At 37.2% G+C, this 13667-nt stretch overlaps 1 long non-coding RNA gene across 2 annotated transcripts in view; it reads right to left on the bottom strand.

The window, feature by feature from the left end:
• The window catches only part of LOC138153301 (uncharacterized), a 105778-nt gene that overhangs the window by 25660 nt on the left and 66451 nt on the right, over positions 1-13667 (bottom strand). For both annotated transcript variants that reach the window (XR_011166333.1, XR_011166332.1), the window contains exon 4: positions 7413-7488. This is a non-coding gene — a long non-coding RNA (uncharacterized lncRNA). The remainder of the gene's footprint in view (positions 1-7412; positions 7489-13667) is intronic.

Here is a 13667-nt window from a genome sequence, read left to right as displayed (position 1 = left end):
ATAGATAGATAGATAGATAGATAGATAGATAGATAGATAGATAGATAGATAGATAGATAGATAGATAGATAGATAGATGATAGATAGATAGATAATAGAACTATCACCTTAGAGTAAAGGGTCTAGGAGTGAGGGTGGTAAGGGAATATGAAAGACCTCCTGTAGGAGATGGAACTGTGAAATGAGTTCTAAAGGAATCCAGGGAAGCTCCAGTTCAGAGGAGTGGAGGTAAAACATTCCAGGCTTGGAGTATAATCAGTTCAAAAGAAGGTACAGGGATAGGAGATGGAGTATTGTGTGTGAGGTATAGCAAATAGGCTGGCATACTAAATCATAATGTAGGTAAAGAAGAGTCAAGTATATGAAGACTGGAAAGGTAGAAAGGGGTCAGGTTGTAAAGGGCTTTAAATGCCAAACAGAGGAGTAAATAAATGATCTTGAAGTAACAGGAAGCCACTAGAGTTTATTTAGTAGGGAGATGATTTGGCCAGACCTGTATTTTAGGAAGATTCATTTGACAACTGAGTGGGCAATGGATTGGAATGGGGAGATAAACAGAAACAAGGAATTCTTAATCTACTGAATGATGCATTAAAGAATTGACAAGCCTTTTATAGAGGCAGTAGTTGTGTGAATGGAGAAAAGGGAACGTATAAGAGAGATATTATGAAGGTAAAAACAATAAGATTAGACGACAATGAAGTTGTAAGCCTAGGTAACTGAGAAGATGGTGGTGACACTTATAGGAAAGTTAAGGAGAGGGTTTGAGAAAAAAGATAATTAGTTCTGTTTTAGACACATGGATAAGAAGAGTAGTCCAAAGACCACAACTAAAATGGCACCACCAGATTTCATCATGAGCTGAATCATTTATCCTTACAGTTGCCCAGACCAGTGATATCCAAACTTTTTTTTATTAGTAAAATATATTTTAGTACAAACCAACAATGTGAGCATATTTATGGATAAACCCAAAGATCTGAACTTTTGGGACAAGGATTCATTATTTGACAAAATTGCTGGGAAAACTGGAAAGCAATTTGGCAGAAACTATAGACCAATATCTCACACTGTATGCCAAGATAAGATGAAAATGAGTACATTTATACATAAAGGGTGATATCATAAGCAAATTAGGGAAGCATGGAAAATTTTACCTGCCAGATTTATAAATAAGGAAAGAATTTGTGACCAAACAAGAGACAGAGAAGATAACAGGAAGTAAAATGGATAATGTTGATTACATTAGGTTAAAAAGAGTTTGCATAAAAAAAACCAATGCAACCATGATTTGAAAGAAAGCAGGATGGGGGGGAGGAATTTACATCAAGTTTCTCTAATAAAGGTTTCATTTCTCAAATATATAAGGAACTAAGTCAAATTTATAAAAATGCTAATCATTCCCCAATTGATACATGATTAAAACAGAGGAACAGGAAATTTTCAGAAGAAGAAATTAAAGCTACCTACAGCCATATTTTTTTTTAAATGCTCTAAATCACTATCGATTAGAGAAGTGCAAATTAAAACAACTCTAAGGTGCCATCTCACATGTATCAGATTGGCTAACATAACAGAAAAGGAAAATGACAAATGTTGGAGGGGATGTGGAAAAATTAAGACACTATTGCATTGTTGATGAAGTTGTGAACTGGTCCAATCATTCTAGAGAATAATTTGGAACTATGTTCAAAGGACTATAAAACTGTACATACCCTTTGACCCTGCAATACCACTACTAGGTCTGTATCCCAAAGACATCAAAGAAAAGGGACAAAATCCTTTATGTACAAAAAATATTTGTAGCAGTTTCTTTGTGGTGGCAAAGAGTCAGATATAGAAGGGATGCCCATCAATTGGGGAATGACTACCCAATTTGTGACATATGATTGTGATGGAATACTACTGTGCTATAAGAAATGAGGAGCAGGATGGTTTCAGAAAGCCTGGGAGAGACTTATATGAGTTGATGCAGAGTTATGTGAGAACAGGAGAACATTGTACACAGTAAAAGCAGTTTTGTACAATGAACAACTATGAATGGCTTGGCTATTCTGGTCAGTGCAATAACTGAAGACAATTCCAAAAGACTTATAATGAAAAATTCTATCCATCTCCATAGAAAGAACTGATGGAGTCTGAGTGCAGATTGAAATATAATTTCTTTTTAATTTTCTTTATTTTTCTTGGGTTTGTTTGGGTTTTCTTTTTATTGTTGTTGTTTATGCAATATGGCTGATATGGAAATAGGTTCTGCATGATTTCACATATATAAGTGATATCACATTTCTTGCTTTCTCAATGGGTGGGCGAGGGGTGGGAAGAAAGGAGAGAATTAGGAACTAAATTTTTTTTTAAATAAAAGTTTAGGGGGCGGCCAGGTAGCACAGCAAGTAAGAGCACTGGCCCCAGTGTCAGGATGACCTGGGGATCAAATCCTGGGCTCAGATACTTAGCACCACACCCAGAAATAACTGGCCATGTAAACTTGAGCAAGTTACTTAACCCCAATTGCTTTTAAAAAAAAAGTTTAAAATAAATAAATAATAATTTGGTTTTTTAAGAAATCACATTTATTTCTAAATAACATATATGCACTACTGTATTAACATATGCACATTACAAAACATATAAAAATAGACACAAAAGGATTAAAAGTAGAATAATATTTAAATAATTTTTATTTTATTTGTTAGCAACCTAAAAGTCATTTTATTTTAATTAACAATACTATTCTTAATAATTTTAAAAATAGCTGCTTAGGTAAGGACAATGGATCTGAGTTTTAGATCAGGCTACCTGGGTAAGTCAAATTGGAACCTAAGACCAGGCTGCCAGTGTAAAAGGTTATGCAACAGAGTGGGGTAGGGGTTTTGAGATCTAGTTGTTAGGGTAAGGGAAAGGAGAATGGGGAACCAGGCTACCTGGGTTGAGGAAAGTGGGTTCTGGGGAGAAAATAAGCTATGAAGTTAGGCAAGTGAATTCAGAGACCACATAAGAGGAATCTAACAAGTACTTACACAAATACATACCTAGAAATTAATAAATCTGTTTCTGGCATCCAGGGGTGAGGCTTGGGAATAGGGAAGTACTAATTTGTTGGGGGCAAAAGTGGGGGGGAGGTGGCAGGGACAGTGGCAGCTAAGGTAGCAGGACCTCTGCTCTGATGCCAACAGCAGGAATAGACATAGGGTGGGGGAAGGGCAACAGCCAGAGCAGAGATCCTGCTGACTTCATAGCCAACCTCTCTACATTGGCAACAGGTACTAACTAACTAACCATGATGGTTATAAGTGCAAAAAAAATGATACATCCCTAACCCAAGTACCCCATATTACCTCATGGCAGTGGTGAGTACTGCTAGTGAAGGGACTAGTGAGGTTGTGCTTGTGACATGGGCTCCCATTGCAAAGACGGGATGAAAAAAGAAGTGTAGTGGTAAATGTTTAACAATCTGATGAGGGAAGAGAAGGGAATGTATCTTTGATTTAATATATATTTTTAACATTTTCTCCAACACTTTCTTAAGTCTAGCTGTCAACATTCCTTGACTTGCGTTTGCCAATTTTTAAAGTATAAATGCTCACACTGAAATTTTAACAGTGGAAAAGGTAGTTTAAACTGCACACCCCCTAGATACAACCCATCTTCTGATCAGTTGATTCAGCAAGACACATGGCTGTGGATGACTCATACCCCAATGTAGGTTCATACCCCACTTTGGACATCCATGGACTAGAGCATGGTAGAACACAATTGACCTGATATCTAGTCTATTTCTGAATTTTTAAAGATTCTAAGCACACTGATCAGACTTATCCATCTTGGAATTCTGGAGAAAGTTGAAAACATCATGGTCTAAGACAATCCCCAATAGATAAGTAGTCAAAGGATATGAAGAATTACAAACTATTAACAAGCATGTGAGAGGATACTCAAAATCACAAATGATAAGAAAAAGGAAAATCAAAACAACCCTGCCATTTTGCTTCATGTTCAGTAAATTGGCAGAGATGGCAAAGGATGGGAATAGTCAATGTTGAAGGAATTGTGGAAAGACAGGCACACCAATGCATTGCCAGTGGAGCTATGAATGCATACAACCATTCTGACAATCAGTTTGGAAGTATGTAAATAATATGACTAAAATATACATATCCTTTGACCCAGAGACTCTACTACTATGCATAGAACTCAAGAAGGTCGCTGACAAAAAGAAAGGGCTCCATGTACAACAAAATATTTATAGCAGCACTTTTGGTGGTAGCAAAGAACTGGGAAACAAAGTAGTTGCCCACCAATTATGGAATAGCTAAACAAATGATGGTATGTAAATGGCATATAATGTTACTTTGCTAAAAGAAATAATGAATAAGATGAATAAAGAAAAGCATGGAAAGACTTGCATGATCTTACAAAGAGAAATTGAGCCAAGAAAACAATATACACAGTGACTACATTGGGAAAAAAAAAACATAAAAAATAGAAAATTGATGTTGCAAAATTACAAACAACAAACAGCCCCAGGGAAGAGAGATAAGAAATTTTCTCCTACTCCTTTTCAGAATGGTCCATTAATATGGGACACATATCTATTGTCATTTTTTTTAAATATTGACCAGTTTTGCTGATTTTTGTTCTCTCTCCTTGTAAATTGGCCACCAGCAACCTCAGAGCATGGAGAAGATGGGCACCTTCTTTGGTCTCTTGGGAGGACCATAGTTGCCGTCTTTATGATTGTGGACCCTGGGTAAAGGTTTCTTATGATGATGATTTTAATTGCAGGTTCCCATCCCCCACCTATTTCAGAAGCCTTTTTAGGGGCAGCAGGTGTCTTCTTGAAGCATCTTATATGTTTCCATAATCCCAACATACTTTCAAGAACTTTCAAGCACACCAACGATTTTAGACTTGAGTGTGTGGATATTCAATATAGTAGAAAGATAAATATAACATTTGGGCAGCTAGGTTGTGAAATGGATAGAGCTCTGGGCCTGGAGTCAGGAAGACTTATCTTTGTGAGTTCAAATCCTTCTTCAGACACTTGCTAGCTATGTGACCCTGGGAAAGTCTCTTAACCCTCTTTGCCTCAGTTTCCTCATCTGTAAAATAAGCTACAGATGGAAATGGCAAACCACTCCAGTATCTTTGCCAAGAAAGGCCCAAATGATGTCATGAAGAATCAGACACAGCTAATCAACTAAACAACAACAAATTTTAATGCATCAGGTCAAGTAACTTTCAAGTCTGCATGATTATGAATGAACACCTGTGCAGTTAATTACACACAGACCTGGCCCATTAACATTTCCAGGATTCCTGTAAGGTATAGATACAAGTAGTACAGACTATTGTTTACAGAAGAAATGAGAAGTGAAGAAGTGTCCTCAGATGCCCATCAACTGGAGAATAATAGTGCTACAAGAAATGACGAGGAGGATGATTTCAGAAGAACCTGGGAAGACATATGAACTGATGCAAAATGAAGTGAGCAGAACCAGGAAAACATCATATATGATAACAGCAATGCTATAAAGATGACTGGCTATGAAAGACTTAGCTATTCTAATCTATGCAATGATCCATGACAATTCCAAAGAATTCATGATGGAAAATGCTATTCACCTCCAGAGAGGGAACCAATGGACTCTGAATGCAAATTGAAGCATATTTTTTTCAATTTCTTTATTTTACTTGGGCTTTTTTGCAATCTAGTTAATATGTAAACATGTTTTGCATAACATGTACAAGGGGTATCATATTTCTTGCCTTTTCAAAGAGAGGGGGAGAGGTTTGAGAGAAGGAGAAAATTTAGAACTCAAATTTTAAACGTGGATGTTAAAAAAGAAAAAAAAGTGCCCTGATATAGAAGACACAAAGCCAGTTAAACTTCCTGCCAACGAATTTCTCCAACTACTTCAGTCAATTGTCCAACAAGTATTTATTAAACATCTTTAACATGCCAGGCACTGTGCAAGGTACTATAGGATAAAAAGACAGTGAGACAACCCCAACATAAAGAGCATATATTCTGGAAATACTGGACAATACTTCTCCAATTCCCCCTTCCCTAACCAACAAAAAATTACTGTTGCATATTGAATCTCACTGTTGGGGCAGCTAGGTGATACAGTGAACAGAGCATCAGGCCTGGAGTCAGGAGGATCTAGGTTCAAATCTGGTCTCAGACACTTACTAACTGTGTGACCCTGGGAAATTCTCCTAACCCTTTTTGCCTCAGTTTCCTCATCTGTAAAATGTGCTGGAGAAGGAAATGGCAAACCACTCTAGCATCTTTGCCACAAAAAAAATGGAGTCACGAATAATCAGACACAACTGAAACTACTGAACAACAAAACATAACATTATTTCTGTGTGTGTATACCCAGTTAAAATATATGCTTATATGTTCATATGTTGTATAGTCACATATATGTGCACATTTGTATACATTTATCTATACAGACAGCAAATTTTAGAAAAAGTCTTAGATTTGGAACAAGCCCATACTTAGCTCTTGTTTCTGATTATTGCTGTAGGCGAGACATTCAATATTTCTGAGTTTCAGTTTGCACATCTATAAGTTGAGAGATTGGACTGAATTATCTCTAAGATTCCTACCCACTGTTAATCTATGATCTTGTGATTTAGTTCTAGATTTAATTCATTGGTGCTATGAAAAAAGAAAGATTTTTCACTGGAAAGACCACTCCCTCTCAAAAGCACAGTACAGAATGCCATCATTGCTCAAACTTCATATATCAATATCAACATCCTTCTCAGTTTAAGCCTGGTGATATGCCAGAGGTCAACCATAAAACGTGAGATGTCTGCTGGACAAGAAAACTCTGACCATCTCACATGATGCCACAGAATACAAGCAGATGTCAACACTTTCACCTTCCACTTTCTAAATGTTGCTGATTGAGCCAAGTTTCATTTCACTTATTGGGCTACTTTCCATGTTGGTGGAGTAGCCTGGAGAAGGGAGGAAGAAAGAGTTGAGATCCAAGTTTCATATCTGCTCATGTAAAAGGATGTTGTGTCACTGCCATATTTTAAGAAAAAAAAGCTTCTCTAAATCATCCCAGGGCTCTTCAGAATAATGGACAGATCAGTGGGGAAATAACATTCCCTGAAAATTTCCTTCTTCCCCTTCAGAGGTATAGATGCTTCTCCTTTGGCATCCCTTAAATACACAATTGGCAGGATTTAATTCAAGCTAAAAATAGCCACCAATATTAAATAACAAGTTTGGAGAGAGTGAGAGAGAGAGAGAATGATTAAGAAAAATTAAGAAATAATCACTGGGCTAGAGGAAAGAAGGTCAGAAAGCCTCAGAACTAAGCTGAATTCATTCACAGTTTGACCTGAGTAGAGAGGCAGCATGACTGCATAGAAAGAACACTCACCCTGGGGCCAGAGGAGCTGGGTTCAAATTCTGATTCTGCTATCTGTTCCTTAACTTCCCGGGGTCTGTTTTCTCATCTGTAAATGAGGAGATTGCATAGATTACATGACTTCTGAGGTCTCTTCCAGTTCAAGATATATGAGCTTTTGACTATGCTTCAGATTTTTCATCTGAGAAGGTTAACATTGAAAATTCTTGTCATCTACCCATATCATTTGGTTTCCATAGAGACTAGTTCTACAAACACAAAGTGGTTTAGTTGTTTTGACTGATTTGACCAGCCAAGTCAGCCAAGTCTGCTGTCAAATCAGTCAAATAATGACTTTAACTGATGATTATTGGTTTCTGTTTTGGTAAAGATGATGACAGTGTGTGTTAGAAGATTCTTAGATTTTATGCCTACAATACCACCCAGAATAATAACTTCCAAGCATTTAAAATACTATAGAAATTGTGTTAGTTTCATCAAACAGTAGTGAAGAAAAATGAAATTGCAATTAGGAGCTGTGTTACAATCTAGTCTCTTCCACTAAATAGCTGTTCTTCCCCAAGCAATTCACTTATCTTCTTAGGCTTAGTTTTCTCATCTGTAAAATCAGGGAGTTAGACCAGGTAACCTCTAAGATCCTTGTAATTCTAAATCTATGAACATTACAATAAGTTTGAATGGATGGTGTCTAAGTTCCCCTCCAAAACTAATATTCTATGATTTTTAAGAAGCAAGCAAAAAGATTTTCCTTGCAAATTAAATTATCTTAAAAATGAAATGATACATAGTGGAACACCACCTCACTTCCATCCCCATCCCTCTCTCCCCAGCTGGAAGTGACCTCTCCCTCCAACAAATTCAAAGAGTACTTTGTTTATATCTCTCATATGCACTTAGATAGAATTTTGTGTGATAGTTACTTATGTACATCTTATCTTCCTACTAGACTGAAATGCCGGGTTTGTGTACCTCTGTGTCAATGCCAGCACTTAGTACAATGTCTTACAGTCTTTCATAATGAATGTTTATTATATGAATAAGTGGATGGAGGAAATGTCTATTTCAATAGAAATGCAAGATATTTTGCCACACTTCTAAACTTTTTTTCTGCATTTAAAGATAGCAAGTTGGTAGATAATTTATTTCATCCATGAGAGAAATTTTCATGACCTGCTCAGATGAAGGGCTTGCATATTATGCAAGCTGCATTCTGTTTTGTAAAAAAAAAAAAGTGAACTTGTGTCTTCCACCTACCCACTCACTATTCTTTTAATTTAGTGAATTGCTCAGTTTGAGCCTGCCTGCAGTGCTTACCCAAAAGATATGTTCTAGTGGGCAAATTCAATGGTCTGCCCATTTAGCTGTGCATTGTAGAATAGACAATAGGAATTTTTCATCCATTTGCTTTTTCCTGTGTGGACTAGATAGTAAATGTCTTTTGAATAGCCATGGATTCCATTGGTTGGTCTTTTAATATTCTAGAACTCAAAGTAACCAAAACAATCTACAAATGGGAACAAGTGAAGGACACCATCATCCTTAGAGAATTCCTCTTCCATTTAGACTCTACATAAGACATCCTTCCTAACAATGGTCAATACTTTTGAGTAACAAATGTTTCACATGCTTATACCTCACTTGAAATTGATAATCAGGGTTTCATTGAACAAAGTTATTTCTGTGGTTGCATCTATCAAGGAATCTTTTATGATTTTGACATACACATGGGTTGGAGAAGAACCTATTAAGTTGATAAGCATTTATTAAGCACCCACTATGTTCCAAGCACTTGTACTGAGGGTATCTTGCTCTCCTAGATAATTTTGTAAAAAATAATCAACATATAATAAACATGATAGGATCTTGTATTTTCATTAAATTGAGTAGAATGATGTCATCTGCTATGAAAATCATTAACAAATACCTGCTTGTTACTATCTCACATTGATATAGCGTTAGAGTAGGGTTTTCATAGAGGACAGTATAGCTATTGTAGTTTTAAATAGTTACCTGGGCACTAAGAGGTTAAGTGACTGGCTCATAGTTACATAGCCAGTAATATTAGAAGGAGGCCTTAACTCAAGCCTTTCTGCCTCCAAGACTGGCTCACTATGTATCTCACATTGCCTCAATTACTTCTTTGCTCTTGTTAAATAGAAAATAGAAGTGTGTGTGTGTGTGTGTGTGTGTGTGTGTGTGTATGCCTTCTACTAAACACTTAAGGATCTTTAGGCACATTTACATTCTAATTTTAGAGAGCTTTTCTTTTCTTAAGGGGAAGGAAATAAAAGAAATGGGTGAGAGATTTCAAAAACTAAATATGCACCAAGTCATTTTCACTCTTAACTGTAAAACAAATTTTGTACAGGGGAAAGAAAAGGGACTCTCCCTTTATTCTCTCTTTAATCCTCAAGACAAGTGGTTGTGGTGACCATTTTAAATGCCTGGGATATCAGTTCAGAGTGAGTCTTCTGCCAGCACACCCATCCCATGCCACACACTTGGGGGAACTTAGATATAAATTTGGATTACCTTGATTAAATAACTCCTAAGGGATTCAGGTATCTCCCAGTTCAGACTCCCAAATCTGAGTTATCTTTCATGAGAGAAAAAAAAAATCATGGCTTTCTTTTTCAAAGACCATAGGTTTCAGAGATCCATTTAAAAAAGAAAAGATTCAAAAGCATTTTTATTGCTACTGGGCCATATTTTTAGTTTATATAATTGAGGAACAAGATTATCCAGAATTACAAAGACTGATAATTTAGTACTTTTGCTTTAGTATTGAGCTGGGTATCAGGAAGACTTGAGTTCTAGCCCCGCTTTAGACTCCTACTAGCTATGTGACTCTGAACCTCAGTTCACTTTTCCATGAAAGGGGGATAATAATATCACCTATCTCACAGGTTGTTGTGAGGATAAAATCAGATTATGTATGAAAAACACTTTGTAATCCTTAAGGAACAATATAAATGCTAGCAATTATTGCTATTATTTCATTGGGTTTTGAAATGTTGTCCATAATTAGCTTATGTCCATGCACCAAATCCATTCAGCAAGTATTTATTAAGCACCTATTATGTGCCAGGAATTGTAAAAATAATAAAGATAAGGACAGCTCGCATTTATAGGTGACAAAATGGATGGAGTGCCAGCCAGAAGTCAGGAAGACTCATCTTCCTGGATTCTAATCTGGCCTCAGACTCTTATCAGCTATATGACCCTGGGCTACTCACTTGACCCTATTCGCCTTCGTTTCCTCATCTGTAAAATGAGCTGGAGAAGGAAATGGCAAACCACTCCACTTTCTCTGCCAACAAAATCCCAAATGGGGTCATAAGCAATCAGACATGGCTGAAATGATTGAACAACAAAATAAAGTACTTTCCATGTATTATTTCATTTGACCCTCATAACAAGCCTATAAGATAAGTGCTATTATGGTGCTTATGCTTCACATAAAGGAGCTGAGGTTAAGAAATATTGAGAAGTTTGTATAGAATCACATAGCCAATAAATGTCTGAGGCAGGATATGAAACTAGATTTTACTGATTCCAACCCTACCACTCTCTTCTCCATACCACTCTGCCTCTTTAGGAGACTATGTGTTTACAGAGATCAGAGAGGAAAAAGTGGTTGGTCAAATTACTTTACTAAACCCAAGATTCTTGAGAATTTGTTCAAAATCACCACTTGTGCCCCAAACTCCTTTCTAGTAGTGATCCCAGATGCAAGAGAAATATGAATTACCCAAGGACAGGGAGCACGTTCATTTGACTTTTCTCAGATATAGGAAACTGGAATAAATTCAATACCCCAATGGTCAAAGCAACAGCTGATTTAAAAAAATAATAATCCTTCAGGCTTAAATACATCATACTACTCCATTTGAAACTACAGATTTCAGTAGCACCCTGCACCATTGTTCACCATTGCTTCCACTACCATTCTTCCAAACTGTTTAGTATTTTCTTGACTCAACTTAATAGGACAACTGGAAAATTAAGAAAGTAACCTTTCCTCCTGCCCCTATGCTGCTTCCCCTGGGCAATCCTATATACCTCACCAAAAGTGCAGCTTCTGAGCCTGGGATTTTGACCTCCTCCAACCCCCATAGACCAGTGTAGATGACTCAGTATAGACCCACTACCTCAGCCATCCAAAGTGCATCTAGTCCTAGCAGTAGCATCATCTTTATATGTGGCACTTTTCTTAATCTTCCCAGGGAAAGAGGAATATTTATTTTCCCACAAAAGGGGGTCACTTTTCTTCCTGTTTTATAAACTCTCTTTGCAGGCCTGAAGCTTTTGTATGTTGTACTGGAAGTACTGCCAATGGCACACGCGGGGTGCAAGTAAAAATGTTAAAGGCTGTGTAAACAGAAAGCCATCTGGAGAAATGTTTCCTTCATCGGCACAGTGGAGACAAGAATAGAATTTCCTGATATAGATGTGCTGTTTGACTCTGCAGATTCTGCTGGGTATTGGAGAGAAGATCTTCTCTTTAAGCAAATTTGACACCTCAGCAAAGAAAGGAAATGGTGGTAGAAGCTCCAAAGCTTGTGGTCAACTGAGCAAAGTGGACCCAACTCCAAGAAACCATTCTTTTCTTCCCCTTCTGGGAAGGTTTTCGTTCACCATCCTTGTCAGTGGCAAGGTCAGTCTTCAAGAAGGAAAGGAACAAGGGGCGGCCAGGTGGCTCAGCAAGTAAGAGCACCGGCTCCAGTGTCAGGATGACCTGGATCAAATCCCAGGCTCAGATACTCAGCACCAGACCCAGAAATAAGAGCAAGTTACTTAACCCCAATTGCTTAAAAATAAAAAAATAAAAAGGAAAGGAACTTCAGTGCCATCTCTTCTTCAAACTCAAGCACCTCCATTTTGAGAGAATAACAATTACATTATCGGCTCTTTTCCATCGATCTGGGTTCCTGGCACCTAAACTGAAATTGACTAGGGAACAATTACTGGTAGAGATTCTAAAGGATTCTGCTACCATAACATTTCCTGTCAATCAAATTCATTGACAATTTTGGTCCAGGTGTCCCCAGAATAATGTCCAAGAGTTTATTTGTGCTTTTTATTCAACTAAAAATACCCCATCAATTAAAAAAATGTTAGCTGCTCCCCCAAAAAAATTACCTTGTATTTATTTATTTTGTACATTTTCATGTTGTCTTTCCCCAATAGAGTAGAAGCTTCTTGAGGGCAAAGACTGCTTCATTTTTATGTCTGTATCCCTAGAACTAGGTGGCTCAGTGGATAGAGTGCTGAACCTGAAGTTCAAATCTGATCTCAGACACTAGCTCTGTGACCTTGGGCAAGTCACTTAATCTCTGTTTGCCTTAATCCACTGGAGAAGGAAATGTCAAACCATTCCAGTATCTTTGCCAAGAAAATTCCATGAATAGTATGGTCTATGGGGTCATCCCTACACTATAAGGACTGAACCTATAATTTCACCAAGAGCTCCCAGAGAAGAAGGTCTTTTACCAATTCAGGTTAGTACCTTCTCTGAAATTTATTGTCTCAGAGTACTTAAAGGTTAACAGACTTGCTCAGAAATATAAAGTTAATATGTGTCAGAGGCAGGACTGAACCCAGGTCTCTCTGGCCCCAAGGCTATTAGCCACTACTCCATGCTGCCTGCCTCTCAACTAGTCAACTCATGGATTGGTTGGGTGGTTGAAATTGAAATGTCATTGAACTAAAATATTCACATTTAATCCTGGAGAGTTGAATTTCGAAACTCTTTGTTTTTAATGTTTTATTGGGATTGGGGGGGGGGGGGATTTACATCATGTCGCTTCGAAATGACCTTATCTTGCTATGCATACACACACACCCACTTCTTCCTTGTAGAATTTAGTAGAACAAAGGAGCACATATTTGAGAGCACATACATCAATCATCCTCCTACCTCTTATTTCATTCACCCCTAGGTTTGTACAGAATGGAAATTAACTTACTTTACTTAAAAATGAGGCTGAGAGGTCAAATAACTTGTCCCCACATCTCAATTGATGACAAAGCCAAAAATTCACTTATATCTAATTCCAGGTCCAAGTGAAGAGGCCCCTGAAATGGAATATATTTATATAGATATAGATACAGATTTAGATAGGTAGATAGATAGATAGATAGATAGATAGATAGATAGATAGATAGATAGATAGATAGATAGATAGATAGATAGATAGATAGATAGACAGATAGACGTATAGATAGATAGATAGATAGATAGATAGATAGATAGATAGATAGATA

Source organism: Petaurus breviceps, unplaced genomic scaffold (assembly GCF_028583685.1).
Source record: "Petaurus breviceps papuanus isolate PSGF00001 unplaced genomic scaffold, PetGlider_PUasm1.0 90977, whole genome shotgun sequence".
NCBI classification, from domain to species: Eukaryota; Metazoa; Chordata; class Mammalia; order Diprotodontia; family Petauridae; genus Petaurus; species Petaurus breviceps.
This window is presented reverse-complemented; position numbering and strand designations above follow the sequence as displayed.